Here is a 6079-nt window from a genome sequence, read left to right on the forward strand (position 1 = left end):
AGACAAGACACCTATTGAATTAGCTGTTATTTTCCTATTTTTCCTCCAGTAAGAAAATGTGTATATAATAAATATCATACCAGAGCTGTATGTCAACTTTTTTATTTATTTATTTATTTATTGCATATACCACTGGTGCTACAAACATTGAATGTTTTAACATTAATGTCCTGTACAGGGCACCCAACACTTTGAATTTTTCAGACAAACATTTTCTTTATTTGAAAAAAAGGCCAAAAGGTATTAATAAATAAAAAATAAATAAAAAAATAAAAAAAATAATAAAAAAACAGGTTTGCTGCACTATATATATATATATATATATATATATATATATATATATATATATATATATATATATATAGGACTAATAATGATTATGGTTATTATTTCTAATTAAAATATTAAACCTAATAAGGAATATTACCTTTGTAATATAGCTGCATATACATATAGCTGCAAAAAATGCACGTTTTTTTTACCCTGGAGAAAAACTTAAGAATTAGCATTTTAGCTATTTTTACTCACATTTTGTGAAAAATAATAAGTACTCAATTAATTAATTTTTTTATTCATACTCGTCGTCGGAAGGGCGCCCTCGCTCACAAACTGCACAAGTGAGACTCACTGTTGATGTAGCCTAGTAGTTGAACAACATAAAGATAGACGTTTTACTGATGAAACATGATGAAAATAAACAATGACAGCGGCAATTTAATGTTTTATCTCTGCTCTTCAAGTCATCTTGCACTTTTTTTAATAAGAATAAAGTTTAAAATAAAGTGCTAATCGATATAGCCTTTATCAATGCATTGAATAATATATTTCTGCCTCATTCTGTTTAAAGGGGGGGTGAAATGCTATTTCATGCATACTGAGTTTTTTACACTGTTAAAGAGTTGAATCCCCATGCTAAACATGGACAAAGTTAAAAAAAATTATGTTGTACGTTTGAAGGAGTATTTTTGGAACAAAAATACTCCTTCCGGTTTGTCACAAGTTTCGGAAAGTTTTTTTCGAGTATGGCTCTGTGTGACGTTAGATGGAGCGGAATTTCCTTATATGGGTCCTAAGGACACTTCTGCCGGAAGAGCGCGGGCTCCCGTATAGCAAAGCAGAGAGAGGCTGTGCACAGACAATCACTGATCACAGCGAGAGCGTCGCGAAATGTCACAAAAGAAGTGTGTTTTTGGTTGCCAGGGCAAGACAACCCTGCACAGATTACCAAAAAAGACAAAAAACATTAAGGGACCAGTGGATGGAGTTTGTTTTTACAGAGCATCAACGGAGCTGTGCAAGTGTTTGTGTTTGTTCCCTGCATTTCGAAGATGCTTGTTTTACACAGGCCCGTCGCGACAAGGCAGGCAAACCAAGCAATTGCTTGGGGCCCCGAGCTGACCTGGGGCCACAAGACAATGACTGGTTAAGAATAAAATGCAACTACACAGTGTGAGCGCCCATTTGATCGTCAATACAGTAACGTGTAATGACACTGTTATCGGGATCCCCCTCAAGGGGCCCCTCTCAGTAGTCTGACAGCAGCCAGCCAACCACGTGATCTCACGTGATGAACTAATATCTGTAAATATTAAGCCGGAACAGTCTATTTAAATATGAATCCTGCATGTTCTGCGTGTCTCTGTTAATGAATGGAGCTCGACTTCCTTTATTTACACACAGAAGCGCGCGTGACACTCATGGTAATTTCAGCGTCTGCTGTCTCACTAGTCACTAAATAAGACGAGAACACATGAACAACATCTCCAGAACTGCTCTGACAGTCACTTCATGAGCATTTGACCGTTTGATTTGAGTAAAACTAGCGTCACATCACATACACAGAACTGTAAAGGTACGTCAACCCGTCAAAATAAAAGTCCTGTTTTAGACACGTATTTGCCAGAGATGTACTAATATTGTTCAGCAGTTTAATCACACAAAATTTCTTCTATGTTTTATTTTTAATAGTAAATCCCCATTGTTTACCAAAAAGCTAAGTTTGCTTAATTTTCAATAATTAAAATATAAATTAAATTAATGTTTTGTATTTAATGTTTAATGTGCATCTCAGAAAATGCTTTATTTAAAACCCCAAATGAATGGCACTTAAATGCACTCAATTAATCTGTCAACTTTATTGTCATTGTTCACAGTACAAGTACAGACAGAAACAATGGATAATAATTAAATTTTTATTTTTGATGTATGCATTGCATTCTATGTATTTAAAAATAAAAAAAATCCTAAAAAAGGAAACTTAGTTGTTCATTTTAAGAGACCCAGGAGTCTTATTTTCTCTTGCATAATTAATATTAATAAGCAAAAACACATTTTATCCGATTATTCGATTAATCGATGGAATTTTTGGTAGAATACTCGATTACTAACAAATTTGATAGCTACAGCCCTAGATGAAAGTAATCTAAAATAAGTAATCTATTTACCAAATGGGGGTTATGAAAACCACACAATAAATTCTGTGCATCAAACATTAGCTTGGGATGTTTTTAAGCATTGGTAGAGAATGCAGCTGTCTGCACCCCTTCCCTTCTAATATCAAAATATGGAAATGTTAACATCTTAAATTTTTCGGTAAACTTTATAATAAGTAAAAATACTGTTTGCTTACAGTTAAATGACAAATATTAAAGATTAATTAACTATCAATTTACCATCTATTAATGATTGTTATTACAAAGTGTCTACCATCTAACTTATCAACTATGGTTTTGGGAAACGCACCCCTGAGCTGTCAATATGCTAACAGTGAAATGGTAAAACGTACTTCACAGGCAATTTCAGATTTTTTTTTTCAATTATTTTCCCAGCTACACCATCAACTTCATCCTCAACATCAACAGATGCATCACTTCTAAGTGCTGATGTTCCTCTATATAGCCAAGGTACCACAAGCTCTATAATTATAGCTGATGTCCTGCACAGCCCAGAGTTTAAACTGATAAGTGTGTGCTGTCATATTATTAGAAAAAAAAACAGTGCAAATCACTATTGAATTCCCACCAAACTATTTTTTCATTGCACTGTAAACATTTTTTATTTATATAAAGTGTGGGTGAATTTAAACTGTATGGCTATGCTGTGGTTCCTGTAGGCTTTGCGTGCGTGCAGGGGTCGGAGGTCTCTATGTCCATTAAGCTTGGGGCCCCCAAATTCCTTCAAACGCCCCTGGTTTTACAAACAAGGCCCAGTTTGACATCGGATTTGCATATTGTTTATTTCTTAAGGATAATGCAGTCCCAACAAAAAAGGGTCACGATCATGTGTTGGAACCGCAGGCGGTGAATAAAACTGCTTCAAATATCTCTGTGTTGTTAACTTAGCTATCAGCGCGTAAGCACATCAAGTAAACCTTGTACACCTTTAAAAAAAAAAGAAGACATAAAGTGGAACTTAGTCATTTTCCAAAACTGCTAACCAGTTACATACCACATAGAGACGTCCTGCTGTAGTCCTTGCTGCTGCTGCTGCTCTCGTTCAGTTTCAGCCTCGGCATCTGATTCTGGATCATAAATAAACGGCTGAATCTGACTGTTAGCCATGGTTTGTTTTGGATGATGGTTTTTTTTCCTCACGGGTAATGTCACAACTTCCAAACGCTCTCAACGCAAAAGCCTACTCGCGCTCGTGATTCTTTAGCTCCGCCCACACGTCACGCCTCCAGAACTCGTGTTTTTCCGAAAAAAATCGGCACAGACTATTTTTCTCTTGTAAATATAATAAAACTAAAGACTTTTTGGAGATATGAAGGATGCAGTACTACCCTATAGGTACTCAAGATTAACAGGAGATTGAGTGGAAATGAGCACCCCCCCCCCTAATGAAATCACGTGCGTCAGTTTACAATGATACGTTATTTCAAAGACTCGACTTAACGTCATTATAATGTCACATGTATATGGACAGCAGGTTTGTAATCTTTCCTTGTTTTCATGGTAACCATTCATAATTAAATTACATAATCTGATTACACCACTGAGCTGATATTAAACTTTATAATCAAAACAATGTTATGGAACAATGCACGGGTATCAGAGTGCTATACTTTGTAAAACCTTTTTACCATTTCAATAAAGCTACTTAAATATGAATTTGTCAATTTTTCCATGTTTTATGGTATTTAACTCTCAATTGTATATTTGGAAATTTTACTAGTAGTGACTGATGAAGCTATTATACGAAGCAAGAATGAGTAACAAAATGCTTTCTTTGTGTCCAGATTTGACTAATGCAAAAACTTTGATAAATATGTATTTAACAATGTCTAAATGTATATCAAAATTCAAGTAGCTAATTATGTCAAGTTCCCAGCCACTAGGAAACATACAGTCATGTTTATGTTTATATAGAGAGCTAAACAGCCATCTAGTGGTTACACGATAGTATTAGAGATGATAAATGATTAATAATTTACAGATTAATATTTTAATAAATATTCTAGTAACATTTAGTAAAATCCCTTTAAATTACAACATGTTATATAAAATAAATTACTGTTGGTTTAAATATTATTAAACCAAATTTGTGTTTTATAAAAATGGTTCTGTAGACAGGTGAAGTATTGGGCTAGTGCAGATACTAGACCTTCTTGAAGTACCATCAAAATTACAATATAATATTACAATAAACTACTTGTACTTATAATTTATAATTAATATATTTTTTACTGTATGTGTACACAGGGGCAGATTTAGACATTTTGGGGCCCAAGGCAAACACAGACATGGGGCCCTCTACATCTCTTGTTTCCCTCCTTTTGACAATCCTTATTAAAAAAAAAAAAAAAGCCCTACTTGTTACTTCTCTTCAGCAGTCTTCACACAGCAATGATGTATAGACATCTGGAGTTGTAACTGTAAGAAAAAAATAAGAAAAATAAAAAGGATAAATTCTATCCTTGCTCTGAACTGGGCCTCTCTGCACTATTAAGCAGCGTTCTTTGTCAGTGAGATGTTTTGGCCAGAGTGCTTGGTCATCTTCAAGTTCAAGTGTAACACATTGGTCAGAATAGCCGTGTTTCCACTACCGAGCTAAGACCGGGCGTGCTAGTGCGTGTCAGGGCCAGTCGCGTTTCCACTGTCACTTCCGGGGCTTGATCGTGCCTCGCCGGGGCTTCCTTGGGGCCAACGGCCAGGGTTTTTTGGCCCGACGAAAACCTTGGGCCAAAGCGGGCCAGCTGGGGCTAGAGGAGGGGTTCCCTATCATAGGTCACTTCGATGCTGCGGTGACGTCACCACGTATGGGAACACCTCCGGTGTGACGAATGTCTGAAGCCCTATACCATCCCGCCAATCCTATTGGCCAAATGGCGCATAGCACCACCCTACGCATGCGCACGCATGATATACCTGGGTGCAGCGCGCCATTTCGCTCAGATTTCATTCCTTCAGGAATAGCGAATCATCTGTGCCCTATCATCTCGCGTTCTCCAGCGATTTTCTTCGAGCAGTGTTTAACTCCTCTTTCGCGGACGCGATGAGTCAACGAAAGGTAAGAGCCGTATATGGGTTTATCACAGGGAGGCACTCATGAGAGATTCGTTTGCAGCCTCTCTCATGTTCTCTCTGTGATAGCCTACGGCTATGGTAAATAAAGAAAAGTATCCGCGCTCTGGAGTCTATTTCTTCAGTCGCCTCGCGTCTAACCCCCACCGTTCGCTTCTGCGGTCGCCGAGGCCCCGCACGAGGTGTTGGTTAGGGGCGATATGTGCGGCTTGACTATGAGTACAGTGATGCACTGGAGTTTTCCACTTGCTCGCTCTTCCCTACTCGAGCGCGTTAATCAGAGCAGTTTTGCTTTTATACTATGTTGTCTAACCGCAGCTTCTACTCAGAGTAGGCTCTGACCGGCATAAGCGGTTCTCTCCCTCCGAGCGGACAGGAGAAACGCGTTTCCCCTTCCTCAGTGTGCTATTATGTGGCTATCCGCGTGGTGGATAAACTACCCTTCTCACGGACCTCCACCAAGAGGTTTCGAGGTCCTGGAAGCAGCCTTATCAGCGCATATCACGAACGGCGCGGGTTTTTGCCACGATTAAGTGACATGGCGGACTGCTATTATA

Source organism: Carassius auratus, chromosome 9 (genome assembly GCF_003368295.1).
Source record: "Carassius auratus strain Wakin chromosome 9, ASM336829v1, whole genome shotgun sequence".
Lineage (NCBI taxonomy): Eukaryota > Metazoa > Chordata > Actinopteri > Cypriniformes > Cyprinidae > Carassius > Carassius auratus.